Source organism: Quercus robur, chromosome 10 (assembly GCF_932294415.1).
Source record: "Quercus robur chromosome 10, dhQueRobu3.1, whole genome shotgun sequence".
Classification (NCBI taxonomy): domain Eukaryota; kingdom Viridiplantae; phylum Streptophyta; class Magnoliopsida; order Fagales; family Fagaceae; genus Quercus; species Quercus robur.
The window spans coordinates 7076238-7094550 of NC_065543.1; the positions used below are offsets into that span (position 1 = coordinate 7076238).

General features: G+C 29.9%; 1 protein-coding gene and 1 long non-coding RNA gene across 3 annotated transcripts in view; both read left to right on the forward strand.

The window, feature by feature from the left end:
- The window catches only part of LOC126701790 (uncharacterized), a 126472-nt gene that overhangs the window by 38469 nt on the left and 69690 nt on the right, over positions 1 to 18313 (forward strand). The gene's annotated exons all lie outside the window — the stretch shown is intronic.
- Positions 17168 to 18263, forward strand: LOC126701795 (uncharacterized). The gene is made up of 2 exons (XR_007647500.1): positions 17168 to 17692; positions 17996 to 18263. It is a non-coding gene; the product is annotated as an uncharacterized LOC126701795 (long non-coding RNA).

Sequence of the window (18313 nt, forward strand, 5' to 3'; positions counted from 1 at the left end):
TGGGCCATAACCTATTTCGGCTTAGGCCTTTGGACTCCCCATGAGCAAGTAGGCCTGACCCAAACATGGACCTTCTGACCCTCGAAAGTAAGCATGGACTCCTCTTGGTATAGGCTAGCCAATCCGCCACGATTCGCATCGAACGTTGTGTAGTAGGGCTCCACGAATGCTCTAGCCAACTGGTCTGGATCCATCTCTCCGCCGCACCAAATCACTGCCCCTCCTCCGCTTATGGCTCTCGCTACCAACAATGACTTAAGATAGAGAGAGAGAGAAAAGTATGCGTGTTTTCTAGAATGGTTGGAAAAATCAATATCAATATATATATATATATATATATAGAAGCAGAGACCTCAACTCATTGTGTGAGGGTCTAAGCTTTTGCCAAGTGGCACCTCCTATGAAGTTTCTCTACAATTATCCAACTCTCCCATTAATTGACTGGGTTTACATCACAACTCTCTCTCTTCATCATGTCTTTTGGTATACCAAATGTTTCAGTTTTTTTTTTTTTTTTTTTTTTTTTTTTTTTTTTTTTTTTTTTTATAATAAAAAGGGATACTAATAACTAATGAGATCAAGATAGATAATCTTCTAGCATTTTTGTTGCCTAAATTACACAAATCCATATCTTTTATTTACCATAATCATTATTATTATTTTTTTTATTCTATGGGAATCCTTATTATTTTATGGTGATGAATTTACATACAAACATCTCATAAACAAAGTCTCCCTCCTCTGTTAGTCTTTTTTTTTGTTGGTATGGAAAGTTTTTACGTTAGTTATATAAAAAGTTTATACCTTTATGATTGTGTAGATGCATTAATCACAGCTTGCCTCCAAAATGACATTTTGGTTTTTGCCTTTTTGTTTTCACATTATGTACATTATCAATACTCTGCTATAATGATTAATGTAGGATTTTCTAAACCTTTGACTCCCCAACCCCTCTCTCACGCTTTTCCTTCCCCTCTCAACTTTGACCATATGCCTCCATTCTCTTTCTTTCTCTCTTAAAAATACTTTCTTTCTCTTCAAAAAAAATAAAAAAAACCTTTAATTGTTAAATTTCCTAAACTATTGCTACTCTCAAAATTTGTTTCCATACTCCCAATTTTTTAAAACACTAGGCCAACGGAAGAAACCTATTGCTCTTGTGATCTTTTGTTGTAGCCAGTGGCTATCCATCGCACATTAAGTGGCCTTGACATGTACGAGTTCAAGCTATCTTTTGTTACTTTCAAAAGTTCATTTCTTCACTTACAATCGATAGGGTTAAGATTGTGAGATTTTGTGTTTTGCTATTTTTTTTTATAGGTTGTGTTATTGTGTATATCGATTTCCAAAAGATGCTTGAAGTCTAGAACTGAGAAGTCGATAATTGTTTATTAAGTGTAAAAGTCTCATTGTCATTGTCCTTTCAAGATTGTTTAATCTTAGCATATGACTTGAGTAGACTGGTCTTTTCAAAATAAACAAAAGCTAAACCTATTGTAAATCATAAAATTGGATTATAGGGATCAAGCAATTATCATCCAGGGTGGAGGGTTTTTTTTTTTTTTTTTTGATACAAAATAGAAATTCTACTCTACCCAAATTTAAGTCTATATGTGTGCGAAGCTCTCTCTTGGAGACTTGAATCCCGGCCCTTGCTCCCCATACCCCACAAGCACTTACACTTGTGGAGTGACCATCGCACCAAGAGTGTGCAGTGGTAGGGTGGAGGAGATTTAGTCAATGGCAATTGAATTTGCAAAGGAAAAACAACACGACTATTCAATCCGCATTCTTTAAACTCCAAAGCTTCTTTCTTGAGTAAGTCTATTGATATTTCAATAAAGAAATACATATTGACTTTTTTCCTACAATAAATTGAGTTTTGGGTTAATGGTTTTTTTTTTTTTTTTTTTGTTTGTGTTTTGGTTTAATGATGATTGTATAATGATCTATATGTTGTGTGTGCTTTCTTTTCTATGAATTTCAATAATGTATGAATCGAGGATTTTAGCATTTGGTTCATTAAGGTTTTTTTTTTTTTTTTTTTTTTTTTTTTTTTTTTTTTTTTAATTCTAGATTTCATCTTTATTTCATTATTTTGTTTAGCTTTTGTTACTTCTTATAATGAACTCATTACTAACAAAGTTCTATGACAATTATGGTATAATATATGTACAACATTCTCCAAACTTATCTTACATAAAACATTACAATATTATCCGTGCATCGCACGGGAAACTTACTAGTATATATAAAAGCAGAAATCTCATGTGAGAGTGCATGAGGTCCTGCCATGTGTCACTCTAATATTGCATTTAACATTTTTTACCTTTTTTCATTAAATTATTTTTACTGTTACCCAATAAATCATAGTAACTTATTTTTACTATTATATAAATTTAGCATTTTTTACCTCTTTTTATTAAGTTTTTTTTTACTGTTACCCAATAGATCATAGTAACTTATTTTTACTATTATATTGATATAAACTGTTCTTGACAATTAGGCCAATTAGACCAAAAGTTATTCACTATAAAATGGATTACCTTTTAAAAGTAGACTAAACCTTATAAAAAACTCAAGCCCAGTTCTTACCTTACATATTCTGACCCAAGTTTGACCATTCCCACATGTAAATCAAAGCAAAAACCTTTACCCTTTTACAAACTCTTTTCTTCCTCCCCCACGTATAGATGATACTTCTAGAAAATCTCATTCTCATGAAATATCTCTTCATTTTTCCCGAATTTCAATTCAATATGCTTTTGTCTATTAATAATATTCTATGCAATTTATGCAGACAAATTCTCTATCATCGACCAGTGCAACAAAAATATATATAAATCTTGAGATCCCTCAGGTTGTTGAAATAATTGAGAAGTGCATATTTCTAAAATTTATAATAACAAAAAAGTCTAATAAATAGCATATACTATCTCACAAAATGCCATTAACTTATTATTTTCTTTAAAAAAATTCAATGATAGGAATGGTCAAAAACATGATCCTATACAAGAAATACCAAAAATTCATGCAAAACAATTTTCATAGGAGGATTTATCTTTAAATAATATGAAGACAATAGTAAAGATAAAATGCATTGAATGAGATCCTATGAAACAGGTTCGTTAATTATTTCAAATTATACTCATCATTTATGTAAAAATATAATAATACATCATATTATTTACATTAAAAAAATAATACATATTAATTTCAAAGTTCATTGCAAGATGTGAATTGCTAGAGTATTGCAATAATAAGTAACATTGATACAATAATGGGTTGATATTACATTTTGTGCTGAAAGGATTGTCAAATTACAAGCAGGATCATTTTGGTGTGCAAAATGTAAAACAAAAATAAATCTTTCTATCCCAAAGTTAGAGGCACTCACATTAACTACATACTCTCCAAATATTTATAATATATTTATCTCACTATAACTACTATATATATACAATTGCAAACTACTTCAGATACAAGATTCAAATTGAAGTTTTTAATGCAACTAACAAAACAAAGTTTGTGATATTTGATCGAGATGCCAAGAAAATCCTAAATAAATCTACAAGATCGAGATCTTGCTGAAAAATAAACTAAGGTACAACTTATTTAAATTATTGTAAAAATATTGATATTGGAGATGGAGTCCCACTTGATTTGAAAAAAAAAAATTAGGAAAAAAATGGATTTCTCTACTTCATTTGAATGAATTCAATCTAAAAGATGGTTTTGAAAATTACATAGTTGCTAAGATTTTTGATGCGCCTTCAAATGATAAAAAGGTATGGAAGGAAAAAAAAAAAAAAAAAAAAAAACACACAATTCAACATGCTATATTAATTCTTTTTGCTGCACTATTCCAAAATTAACAAAAATAAAAAATTTATAAAAAACTTTCACATCATTGAAATTTAATATAAATGCAAATACCTATGAAAAATCTTAACGACAAAGTCCAAACTTTGTAAGATCTAATCAAGAATCTCTCGGTGCCAATTCATTAGTAATTAACACAAATGATGCAACAAAAGGAAAAAATAATGAAAGCTCAAAAATTGAACAAATATGGACGGACTAAATTTCAAATGATGAAGATGGAGAAACTGATGATGACAACAAGCGTCACCATACCGCAATAACAAAGCATTGAAGAAAAAAAATTCGTAATGAAGCTTTTTATTACATCACATAATAAAAATCAATAATATAGAATGAATTAATATGCTTTTATCAACTTTTATTATACAATATTACTCCAAGTTGTTTTCATTATTGCTCATTACTTGAACAAAATAATTATAATAGATATATGTGTGCAATTTATAATTGTTACTTTTTATGATGAACTCATTACTAACAAATTTTTTTAACAAATATGCTATAATATATGTATAATATTTTCCAAAAAAAAAATTACATAAAACATTATAACATTATCCGTGCATCGCACGGAAAACTTACTAGTCAAATTTTAATTGAGATAGCGAACGACTTTATTTTATGTGCGTTTACTGTACGCTCGCCGTTAGAGAATTCTTGTGTCTCAACAAACTGTTCTTATGGGTCATGAAATTAATACTTTGAATATGTATTTTGTTTAAAAAATTTGAAAAAATATTTTAAAATTGAAAAATTAACCACAACCCATAAAAAAAATTGATGAAAAAATTTTAATTAAATAAATTTAAAAATTAAAGAGCTGAAATGAATTAAAGTAAAATTAAAGAAACTATAATTTTAAAAATGTTACCGATCAATTTTGCATATTAACTTTTTTCTTTAATATTAATCTTTTCTTTTCTTTTCTTATCTTAGTTGCGAAGTAATGGCCCGATGACGTGTCATCATATTATTTGATTTGATGGGTTGGTGTGTCGGTGATAAGTGGTGGGATGGGCCCATAGATGGATGACTTTTTTTTATTATTTTTCTTTGGTTAAAATCCAAATCTATTTTCTAAATTTTTTCATATATCATTTCAGTTCTTTAATTTTAGTTTCATTCATTTAAATGCTCTAAGTTTCAGATTTATATTAAATTAAAATACAAAATTGATTCTCTAACTTTATTCAAATTTCATTTTAGTCTTTTAATTTTGTTTTAGTTCATTTCAGTCCGTTAAGTTTCAAATTTATTCAATTAAGGAATTTTCATTAATTTTTGTTAAAAATTTTTGAAAAATAAATCTGAAAAATATTTTTTAATCATTAATTGAATTTTATTAATTTAAAATTTTTGAAGAAAAATTAACCAAAACATATAATAAAAATTGATGGAAATATCTTAATTGAATAAACTTGAAAGTTAAAGAACTGAAATGAAACAATCTAAATAAACTTAGAGCGTCAGTTTTATATTTTACTCTTTATATTTATATATATATTTATATATATATATATATATAGAGAGAGAGAGAGAGAGAACATTCTTCAAAACCATCTCATTCTTCAAAACCATTTTTCATAATACATTATAACATTAAATGATAGACTCATAGGATGACTCACTCATGACTATTTTCTCTTCTTCTTTTTTTAAAAAAAAAATCTTTTCTTCGTAGCTAATTAATGGACCACTTGTTTCTCTTTAATTAAATACATTATTTACTCGTCATCATACAGTCTTGCTTGATTTTTTCCTCTATATATATATTGTTTTGTATGATGGGTTGGTGTGGTGTGTCGCTCATGACTATTTTCTTTATTTATTTTTTAAAAATTTTTCTTCATTGCTAATTAATGGATCACTTGTTTGGCTTTAATTAAATGGGTCCTATTAATCATTTATTTTATGAAAATTTTAATGAGAAATTAAAAACAATTGTCAAAAATTGCATTTTCATTTTTTCATAAAAAATTTCATAAAATAAATTATTATATGTCGTAAAAGTACACACTAATAAATCCCTAATTAAATAAAATATCTACACGTCATCATTCGTCTTGTTAGATTTTTTCCTCAAAAATAATATCTATATATATTATTTTGTTTGAGAATTAATTCTGGGGTCATGGCATGACTCGTCGGCAGAAGAATTGTAATTGATAAAAAGGCGATAATGGGTGCATATAAAGGCAGACTCCTCCACCGTCCACAACACACCACAGGTGAGCTGGCACCAAACTTTTTCTTGTTGGAGGGGTTGGTGTGTCGGTGATGGGATGGCTCCGTAGACTCATGCCTATTTTCTTTATTTATTTATTTTTTTTTTAAATCTTTTCTTCGCTGCTAAGTAATGGACCACTTGGGTTATCAAAAAAGTGATGGACCACTTGTTTAGCTTTAATTAAATACAATATTTACGCGTCATCATTTGTGTGGTTTGATTTTTTCCTCCAAAAAAAAAAAAAATTTGTTTTGTTTGAGGGGTTGGTGTGTCGGTGATAAGTGGTGGGGTGACTCTTTTTTTATTATTCTTTTTCTGTTAAAATTTAAAATTAACCCTTTACGTTTTTTCAAATTTTATTTCGATATTCTAATTTTGTTTTCTTTCATTTCAGATTTATTTCATTAAAAGGCTTTTTGTCAAGTTTTATTTAAATTTTTTAAAAAGAAAATCTGAAAAATATTTTTTAATCATTAATTAAAAATTTTAATTTAAATACTTTGAAAAAAAAATTTTAAAATCAAAAAATTAACCGAAACATATAAAAAAAGTTTATAAAAAAATTTCAATTAAATAAACTGAAAAATTAAAAAGCTGAAAACTAAAATGAAATTTTAAAATCCTTACAGATGAATTTTGCATTTTAAGTTTTAACTACTTTTTTATTATTATTAATCTTTTCTTTTCTTTTCTTCGTTGCGAACTAATGGACCGATGACTTGTCGTATTTTTTTTGTGGAGAGTCCATGGAGGCAGGAGTGACTAGTTTTCATTTTTAAGACTGGCTTTCCAATTGAGAAGAACATCTATCTTGGTTTCGTTGTCCACAGAAACGGAATCAGCAACAAAGGAAAAATGTAACATGGCCAACACAAATAGAGAAACGGGGCAAAATACTGTTTTGAAGCTAGTGAATGCCATGGGTTTTTGGAAGCTAGTGAAGAGGATCTGATTCAGTATTTCCATTATCTAATTTTCATCATTCATTTTCTTTAACTACAAATCAAGTTTGGTCGTTAATGGGAAAGAGAATAGCTATTTCCGCATGATTATTGACTTTGGCTATTCTCATGTGGAGAAAAAGACCCATGACCATAAATTGCAAAGGAAAAAGGACCCATGGACATAAATTCCAAGCTCAATAAATAGATAATACATCAAGAAGAAAATTGAGGAAGAGGAGCACTTTTTGTTTTTATTGCTGGAAAAGTTGCAATTCTATTGACGGGATCAATTACTTTGAAGTTTGAACATTAAAAAAATTGTATTCAAACTAGTAAGCTCATTAAGGGCATAATTGGTATGCTATAATATATGATGTAATGGAATAGTTATTCCTGGTAACGAAAGTATAACCAACATGCTAATAGTTCCCCTTCCAATTTTTTCAATCATTAATTGAAATTTTTAATTTAAAAAAATTTTAGTTATTCCTGGTAACGAAAGTATAACCAACATGCTAATAGTTCCCCTTCCAATTTTTTCAATCATTAATTGAAATTTTTAATTAAAAAAATTTGAAATTTTTTTAAATTAAAAAACTAACCGCACCATATAAAAAAATTTTAATTGAATAAACTTGAAAACTAGAGAGCTGAAATGAACTAAAATAGAATTAAAGGTCCATTTAGTAATGTTGTTCTAATAACATTTGTAAGGACACGAATGTTTAACGGCCCAATAATGACGTTGGGCTCGCACATGAAAGATCCCTTACAATATGATTTGTAGAGAGTGGGCTTGTAAGACTAGCTTTTGGTCACGGGGCGTTGATCCAAACCAGATTTTAGGGGAACTCAGGTAAGAAAGGGCTTCAGTCTGGATATCCAAGCCCTACAACTTCATAACCTGAGGGATTGGACTCCTCGGATTATGTCCGAGGAGCACTAATGTCTTTCCTCGGTTACCCGACGGTAGGTTTTTTGTGGTGGTGTACATACATTGGTAAGGTATTCTCATCCCTGGAGTCTTTTTTCCTGAAGGTGAGATGGGAGGCTCTCCTTTTTTCGCCCCCTCCCCTTTATCACTTTACACTTTCTTTTATACTATCCCACATTTGTTGTCCTTCGTCCACGTGTAGGGTCAACTTTTCCCAGACTGATATTTGTCTTGTCAGTCTAATCCCAGAATCGTTGGGGGTGGTTGATAAAGCCGAAGAATCCGGTTCTGTTGGGTACCGAGTCTTATCTGGGAATGGTAGTAAGGGCAGCTTTCCCGAGATATTTTGGATCTTCTTTCATGTTTGTTCCTGTACCCTTTTTTACCCCTCTTCTCAATGGAGCTTTGGGTCTGCCGGGGACTAAACTGTCATCGGCTGCACCTCCGGGCCATTTTGTGTCTTATATTCTTGAGTTTGGGCCATAACCTATTTCGGCTTAGGCCTTTGGACTCCCCATGAGCAAGTAGGCCTGACCCAAACATGGACCTTCTGACCCTCGAAAGTAAGCATGGACTCCTCTTGGTATAGGCTAGCCAATCCGCCACGATTCGCATCGAACGTTGTGTAGTAGGGCTCCACGAATGCTCTAGCCAACTGGTCTGGATCCATCTCTCCGCCGCACCAAATCACTGCCCCTCCTCCGCTTATGGCTCTCGCTACCAACAATGACTTAAGATAGAGAGAGAGAGAAAAGTATGCGTGTTTTCTAGAATGGTTGGAAAAATCAATATCAATATATATATATATATATATATAGAAGCAGAGACCTCAACTCATTGTGTGAGGGTCTAAGCTTTTGCCAAGTGGCACCTCCTATGAAGTTTCTCTACAATTATCCAACTCTCCCATTAATTGACTGGGTTTACATCACAACTCTCTCTCTTCATCATGTCTTTTGGTATACCAAATGTTTCAGTTTTTTTTTTTTTTTTTTTTTTTTTTTTTTTTTTTTTTTTTTTTTATAATAAAAAGGGATACTAATAACTAATGAGATCAAGATAGATAATCTTCTAGCATTTTTGTTGCCTAAATTACACAAATCCATATCTTTTATTTACCATAATCATTATTATTATTTTTTTTATTCTATGGGAATCCTTATTATTTTATGGTGATGAATTTACATACAAACATCTCATAAACAAAGTCTCCCTCCTCTGTTAGTCTTTTTTTTTGTTGGTATGGAAAGTTTTTACGTTAGTTATATAAAAAGTTTATACCTTTATGATTGTGTAGATGCATTAATCACAGCTTGCCTCCAAAATGACATTTTGGTTTTTGCCTTTTTGTTTTCACATTATGTACATTATCAATACTCTGCTATAATGATTAATGTAGGATTTTCTAAACCTTTGACTCCCCAACCCCTCTCTCACGCTTTTCCTTCCCCTCTCAACTTTGACCATATGCCTCCATTCTCTTTCTTTCTCTCTTAAAAATACTTTCTTTCTCTTCAAAAAAAATAAAAAAAACCTTTAATTGTTAAATTTCCTAAACTATTGCTACTCTCAAAATTTGTTTCCATACTCCCAATTTTTTAAAACACTAGGCCAACGGAAGAAACCTATTGCTCTTGTGATCTTTTGTTGTAGCCAGTGGCTATCCATCGCACATTAAGTGGCCTTGACATGTACGAGTTCAAGCTATCTTTTGTTACTTTCAAAAGTTCATTTCTTCACTTACAATCGATAGGGTTAAGATTGTGAGATTTTGTGTTTTGCTATTTTTTTTTATAGGTTGTGTTATTGTGTATATCGATTTCCAAAAGATGCTTGAAGTCTAGAACTGAGAAGTCGATAATTGTTTATTAAGTGTAAAAGTCTCATTGTCATTGTCCTTTCAAGATTGTTTAATCTTAGCATATGACTTGAGTAGACTGGTCTTTTCAAAATAAACAAAAGCTAAACCTATTGTAAATCATAAAATTGGATTATAGGGATCAAGCAATTATCATCCAGGGTGGAGGGTTTTTTTTTTTTTTTTTTGATACAAAATAGAAATTCTACTCTACCCAAATTTAAGTCTATATGTGTGCGAAGCTCTCTCTTGGAGACTTGAATCCCGGCCCTTGCTCCCCATACCCCACAAGCACTTACACTTGTGGAGTGACCATCGCACCAAGAGTGTGCAGTGGTAGGGTGGAGGAGATTTAGTCAATGGCAATTGAATTTGCAAAGGAAAAACAACACGACTATTCAATCCGCATTCTTTAAACTCCAAAGCTTCTTTCTTGAGTAAGTCTATTGATATTTCAATAAAGAAATACATATTGACTTTTTTCCTACAATAAATTGAGTTTTGGGTTAATGGTTTTTTTTTTTTTTTTTTTGTTTGAGTTTTGGTTTAATGATGATTGTATAATGATCTATATGTTGTGTGTGCTTTCTTTTCTATGAATTTCAATAATGTATGAATCGAGGATTTTAGCATTTGGTTCATTAAGGTTTTTTTTTTTTTTTTTTTTTTTTTTTTTTTTTTTTTTAATTATAGATTTCATATTTATTTCATTATTTTGTTTAGCTTTTGTTACTTCTTATAATGAACTCATTACTAACAAAGTTCTATGACAATTATGGTATAATATATGTACAACATTCTCCAAACTTATCTTACATAAAACATTACAATATTATCCGTGCATCGCACGGGAAACTTACTAGTATATATAAAAGCAGAAATCTCATGTGAGAGTGCATGAGGTCCTGCCATGTGTCACTCTAATATTGCATTTAACATTTTTTACCTTTTTTCATTAAATTATTTTTACTGTTACCCAATAAATCATAGTAACTTATTTTTACTATTATATAAATTTAGCATTTTTTACCTCTTTTTATTAAGTTTTTTTTTACTGTTACCCAATAGATCATAGTAACTTATTTTTACTATTATATTGATATAAACTGTTCTTGACAATTAGGCCAATTAGACCAAAAGTTATTCACTATAAAATGGATTACCTTTTAAAAGTAGACTAAACCTTATAAAAAACTCAAGCCCAGTTCTTACCTTACATATTCTGACCCAAGTTTGACCATTCCCACATGTAAATCAAAGCAAAAACCTTTACCCTTTTACAAACTCTTTTCTTCCTCCCCCACGTATAGATGATACTTCTAGAAAATCTCATTCTCATGAAATATCTCTTCATTTTTCCCGAATTTCAATTCAATATGCTTTTGTCTATTAATAATATTCTATGCAATTTATGCAGACAAATTCTCTATCATCGACCAGTGCAACAAAAATATATATAAATCTTGAGATCCCTCAGGTTGTTGAAATAATTGAGAAGTGCATATTTCTAAAATTTATAATAACAAAAAAGTCTAATAAATAGCATATACTATCTCACAAAATGCCATTAACTTATTATTTTCTTTAAAAAAATTCAATGATAGGAATGGTCAAAAACATGATCCTATACAAGAAATACCAAAAATTCATGCAAAACAATTTTCATAGGAGGATTTATCTTTAAATAATATGAAGACAATAGTAAAGATAAAATGCATTGAATGAGATCCTATGAAACAGGTTCGTTAATTATTTCAAATTATACTCATCATTTATGTAAAAATATAATAATACATCATATTATTTACATTAAAAAAATAATACATATTAATTTCAAAGTTCATTGCAAGATGTGAATTGCTAGAGTATTGCAATAATAAGTAACATTGATACAATAATGGGTTGATATTACATTTTGTGCTGAAAGGATTGTCAAATTACAAGCAGGATCATTTTGGTGTGCAAAATGTAAAACAAAAATAAATCTTTCTATCCCAAAGTTAGAGGCACTCACATTAACTACATACTCTCCAAATATTTATAATATATTTATCTCACTATAACTACTATATATATACAATTGCAAACTACTTCAGATACAAGATTCAAATTGAAGTTTTTAATGCAACTAACAAAACAAAGTTTGTGATATTTGATCGAGATGCCAAGAAAATCCTAAATAAATCTACAAGATCGAGATCTTGCTGAAAAATAAACTAAGGTACAACTTATTTAAATTATTGTAAAAATATTGATATTGGAGATGGAGTCCCACTTGATTTGAAAAAAAAAAATTAGGAAAAAAATGGATTTCTCTACTTCATTTGAATGAATTCAATCTAAAAGATGGTTTTGAAAATTACATAGTTGCTAAGATTTTTGATGCGCCTTCAAATGATAAAAAGGTATGGAAGGAAAAAAAAAAAAAAAAAAAAAAACACACAATTCAACATGCTATATTAATTCTTTTTGCTGCACTATTCCAAAATTAACAAAAATAAAAAATTTATAAAAAACTTTCACATCATTGAAATTTAATATAAATGCAAATACCTATGAAAAATCTTAACGACAAAGTCCAAACTTTGTAAGATCTAATCAAGAATCTCTCGGTGCCAATTCATTAGTAATTAACACAAATGATGCAACAAAAGGAAAAAATAATGAAAGCTCAAAAATTGAACAAATATGGACGGACTAAATTTCAAATGATGAAGATGGAGAAACTGATGATGACAACAAGCGTCACCATACCGCAATAACAAAGCATTGAAGAAAAAAAATTCGTAATGAAGCTTTTTATTACATCACATAATAAAAATCAATAATATAGAATGAATTAATATGCTTTTATCAACTTTTATTATACAATATTACTCCAAGTTGTTTTCATTATTGCTCATTACTTGAACAAAATAATTATAATAGATATATGTGTGCAATTTATAATTGTTACTTTTTATGATGAACTCATTACTAACAAATTTTTTTAACAAATATGCTATAATATATGTATAATATTTTCCAAAAAAAAAATTACATAAAACATTATAACATTATCCGTGCATCGCACGGAAAACTTACTAGTCAAATTTTAATTGAGATAGCGAACGACTTTATTTTATGTGCGTTTACTGTACGCTCGCCGTTAGAGAATTCTTGTGTCTCAACAAACTGTTCTTATGGGTCATGAAATTAATACTTTGAATATGTATTTTGTTTAAAAAATTTGAAAAAATATTTTAAAATTGAAAAATTAACCACAACCCATAAAAAAAATTGATGAAAAAATTTTAATTAAATAAATTTAAAAATTAAAGAGCTGAAATGAATTAAAGTAAAATTAAAGAAACTATAATTTTAAAAATGTTACCGATCAATTTTGCATATTAACTTTTTTCTTTAATATTAATCTTTTCTTTTCTTTTCTTATCTTAGTTGCGAAGTAATGGCCCGATGACGTGTCATCATATTATTTGATTTGATGGGTTGGTGTGTCGGTGATAAGTGGTGGGATGGGCCCATAGATGGATGACTTTTTTTTATTATTTTTCTTTGGTTAAAATCCAAATCTATTTTCTAAATTTTTTCATATATCATTTCAGTTCTTTAATTTTAGTTTCATTCATTTAAATGCTCTAAGTTTCAGATTTATATTAAATTAAAATACAAAATTGATTCTCTAACTTTATTCAAATTTCATTTTAGTCTTTTAATTTTGTTTTAGTTCATTTCAGTCCGTTAAGTTTCAAATTTATTCAATTAAGGAATTTTCATTAATTTTTGTTAAAAATTTTTGAAAAATAAATCTGAAAAATATTTTTTAATCATTAATTGAATTTTATTAATTTAAAATTTTTGAAGAAAAATTAACCAAAACATATAATAAAAATTGATGGAAATATCTTAATTGAATAAACTTGAAAGTTAAAGAACTGAAATGAAACAATCTAAATAAACTTAGAGCGTCAGTTTTATATTTTACTCTTTATATTTATATATATATTTATATATATATATATATATAGAGAGAGAGAGAGAGAGAACATTCTTCAAAACCATCTCATTCTTCAAAACCATTTTTCATAATACATTATAACATTAAATGATAGACTCATAGGATGACTCACTCATGACTATTTTCTCTTCTTCTTTTTTTAAAAAAAAAATCTTTTCTTCGTAGCTAATTAATGGACCACTTGTTTCTCTTTAATTAAATACATTATTTACTCGTCATCATACAGTCTTGCTTGATTTTTTCCTCTATATATATATTGTTTTGTATGATGGGTTGGTGTGGTGTGTCGCTCATGACTATTTTCTTTATTTATTTTTTAAAAATTTTTCTTCATTGCTAATTAATGGATCACTTGTTTGGCTTTAATTAAATGGGTCCTATTAATCATTTATTTTATGAAAATTTTAATGAGAAATTAAAAACAATTGTCAAAAATTGCATTTTCATTTTTTCATAAAAAATTTCATAAAATAAATTATTATATGTCGTAAAAGTACACACTAATAAATCCCTAATTAAATAAAATATCTACACGTCATCATTCGTCTTGTTAGATTTTTTCCTCAAAAATAATATCTATATATATTATTTTGTTTGAGAATTAATTCTGGGGTCATGGCATGACTCGTCGGCAGAAGAATTGTAATTGATAAAAAGGCGATAATGGGTGCATATAAAGGCAGACTCCTCCACCGTCCACAACACACCACAGGTGAGCTGGCACCAAACTTTTTCTTGTTGGAGGGGTTGGTGTGTCGGTGATGGGATGGCTCCGTAGACTCATGCCTATTTTCTTTATTTATTTATTTTTTTTTTAAATCTTTTCTTCGCTGCTAAGTAATGGACCACTTGGGTTATCAAAAAAGTGATGGACCACTTGTTTAGCTTTAATTAAATACAATATTTACGCGTCATCATTTGTGTGGTTTGATTTTTTCCTCCAAAAAAAAAAAAAATTTGTTTTGTTTGAGGGGTTGGTGTGTCGGTGATAAGTGGTGGGGTGACTCTTTTTTTATTATTCTTTTTCTGTTAAAATTTAAAATTAACCCTTTACGTTTTTTCAAATTTTATTTCGATATTCTAATTTTGTTTTCTTTCATTTCAGATTTATTTCATTAAAAGGCTTTTTGTCAAGTTTTATTTAAATTTTTTAAAAAGAAAATCTGAAAAATATTTTTTAATCATTAATTAAAAATTTTAATTTAAATACTTTGAAAAAAAAATTTTAAAATCAAAAAATTAACCGAAACATATAAAAAAAGTTTATAAAAAAATTTCAATTAAATAAACTGAAAAATTAAAAAGCTGAAAACTAAAATGAAATTTTAAAATCCTTACAGATGAATTTTGCATTTTAAGTTTTAACTACTTTTTTATTATTATTAATCTTTTCTTTTCTTTTCTTCGTTGCGAACTAATGGACCGATGACTTGTCGTATTTTTTTTGTGGAGAGTCCATGGAGGCAGGAGTGACTAGTTTTCATTTTTAAGACTGGCTTTCCAATTGAGAAGAACATCTATCTTGGTTTCGTTGTCCACAGAAACGGAATCAGCAACAAAGGAAAAATGTAACATGGCCAACACAAATAGAGAAACGGGGCAAAATACTGTTTTGAAGCTAGTGAATGCCATGGGTTTTTGGAAGCTAGTGAAGAGGATCTGATTCAGTATTTCCATTATCTAATTTTCATCATTCATTTTCTTTAACTACAAATCAAGTTTGGTCGTTAATGGGAAAGAGAATAGCTATTTCCGCATGATTATTGACTTTGGCTATTCTCATGTGGAGAAAAAGACCCATGACCATAAATTGCAAAGGAAAAAGGACCCATGGACATAAATTCCAAGCTCAATAAATAGATAATACATCAAGAAGAAAATTGAGGAAGAGGAGCACTTTTTGTTTTTATTGCTGGAAAAGTTGCAATTCTATTGACGGGATCAATTACTTTGAAGTTTGAACATTAAAAAAATTGTATTCAAACTAGTAAGCTCATTAAGGGCATAATTGGTATGCTATAATATATGATGTAATGGAATAGTTATTCCTGGTAACGAAAGTATAACCAACATGCTAATAGTTCCCCTTCCAATTTTTTCAATCATTAATTGAAATTTTTAATTTAAAAAAATTTTAGTTATTCCTGGTAACGAAAGTATAACCAACATGCTAATAGTTCCCCTTCCAATTTTTTCAATCATTAATTGAAATTTTTAATTAAAAAAATTTGAAATTTTTTTAAATTAAAAAACTAACCGCACCATATAAAAAAATTTTAATTGAATAAACTTGAAAACTAGAGAGCTGAAATGAACTAAAATAGAATTAAAGGTCCATTTAGTAATGTTGTTCTAATAACATTTGTAAGGACACGAATGTTTAACGGCCCAATAATGACGTTGGGCTCGCACATGAAAGATCCCTTACAATATGATTTGTAGAGAGTGGGCTTGTAAGACTAGCTTTTGGTCACGGGGCGTTGATCCAAACCAGATTTTAGGGGAACTCAGGTAAGAAAGGGCTTCAGTCTGGATATCCAAGCCCTACAACTTCATAACCTGAGGGATTGGACTCCTCGGATTATGTCCGAGGAGCACTAATGTCTTTCCTCGGTTACCCGACGGTAGGTTTTTTGTGGTGGTGTACATACATTGGCAAGGTATTCTCATCCCTGGAGTCTTTTTTCCTGAAGGTGAGATGGGAGGCTCTCCTTTTTTCGCCCCCTCCCCTTTATCACTTTACACTTTCTTTTATACTATCCCACATTTGTTGTCCTTCGTCCACGTGTAGGGTCAACTTTTCCCAGACTGATATTTGTCTTGTCAGTCTAATCCCAGAATCGTTGGGGGTGGTTGATAAAGCCGAAGAATCCGGTTCTGTTGGGTACCGAGTCTTATCTGGGAATGGTAGTAAGGGCAGCTTTCCCGAGATATTTTGGATCTTCTTTCATGTTTGTTCCTGTACTCTTTTTTACCCCTCTTCTCAATGGAGCTTTGGGTCTGCCGAGGACTAAACTGTCATCGGCTGCACCTCCGGGCCATTTTGTGTCTTATATTCTTGAGTTTGGGCCATAACCTTTTTCGGCTTAGACCTTTGGACTCCCCATGAGCAAGTTGGCCTGACCCATAAATTATTAGGCCCCACAACATTGTTTGTAATTTTTAAAAATATATATAGATAAAAATGTATATAAAAATATGTATAAAATTATTTAAAAATTAAAAACTGCTATTTAAACCGTGGTGGCAAGTACCAAACACCCCTACAGATCTAAAATGAAGTTTTAAATCCTGCAGTTCAGTTTTGCATATTAACTTTTTTTTCTTTTCTTTTTTTAATTAACCTTTTCTTTTCTTTTCTTCGTTGCGAAGTAATAGACCGATGACTTGTCGCACTTACACTGTCATCATATTGTTTGATTTGATGGGTTGGTGGTGCGGTGGGCCATACATTAATTGACGGATCACGTTGTTCAGCATTAACTTTATTTTCTACATCTTCTTTTTTTGATACGACTTTCTACATCTTCAAAGCAACGAAATTTCCTGGAATTATCATCTTATTAAAAATATAGCCATTGTCACAAACGATCCGCACTTCTGTCCCTAACCCCTCCGAGCAAAAGAAAAGCGATGAGCTCAGTTCAAGAAAGCCTTCTTACCTGTTCGAACAAAGTTGGGCTTCCAAAATCCATTAGCTTATGGCTCATGATATTAATCCTTTACATCTCCAGCACTACAGCTACAATTTTAATTGTTCTTCCGCAAGTAAACGTGGACGGAAGTCGAGTTCCAGTCTTCTTCAGAGACCGACCGACATACTACCGTAAGTTTCTAGTCTCCACCCTGTTCGCTTTTGTGGGTGCCTTCATTGCCTTGATAATCCAAGAGAAGCAGCCAAGAGTTGAAAGATTTTGCAGGATTACTGCTGTGGCTTTCATGTTGTCATCACTAGCAATAGTTTCAATTCCCCTCCTCTCGTTTATGTAGGGGAAAAAGAAAATCAAATGAGGCCGAAGAATATTCGTACGATTATGTCCTTTTTTTTATTGAAGACGATTATGTAGTTTTAACAAATATTTCAGCCTAATTTCTGGAACTTATGTTTGCTTTTTCTTTCTTTTTTCAGTTTGTTAGTTATAGTGCCATTTGCTGTTGGATATGAATGTCAATATTTAACGAATTTCAGAGTTGTGTAGTGCTCTCTATTGCTCTCTCCTCTACCAAGCTCCTTATCAACTCCGTTCGGAGATGGTGCAGGATTATTAAATTCTACGGCAATAGATTTATTAAGTACTAATCAAATTATAGTTAATTTGTTGAATTTGAGCACAACTTTTATTATTTAGCAAAAGAAGAAATAAAATATTTTTGAGAAAAATATATGATGAGGTTTATTTTATCTTGTATACAAGGTGGTGCAAACTTATAATTGTAATCTAATTTT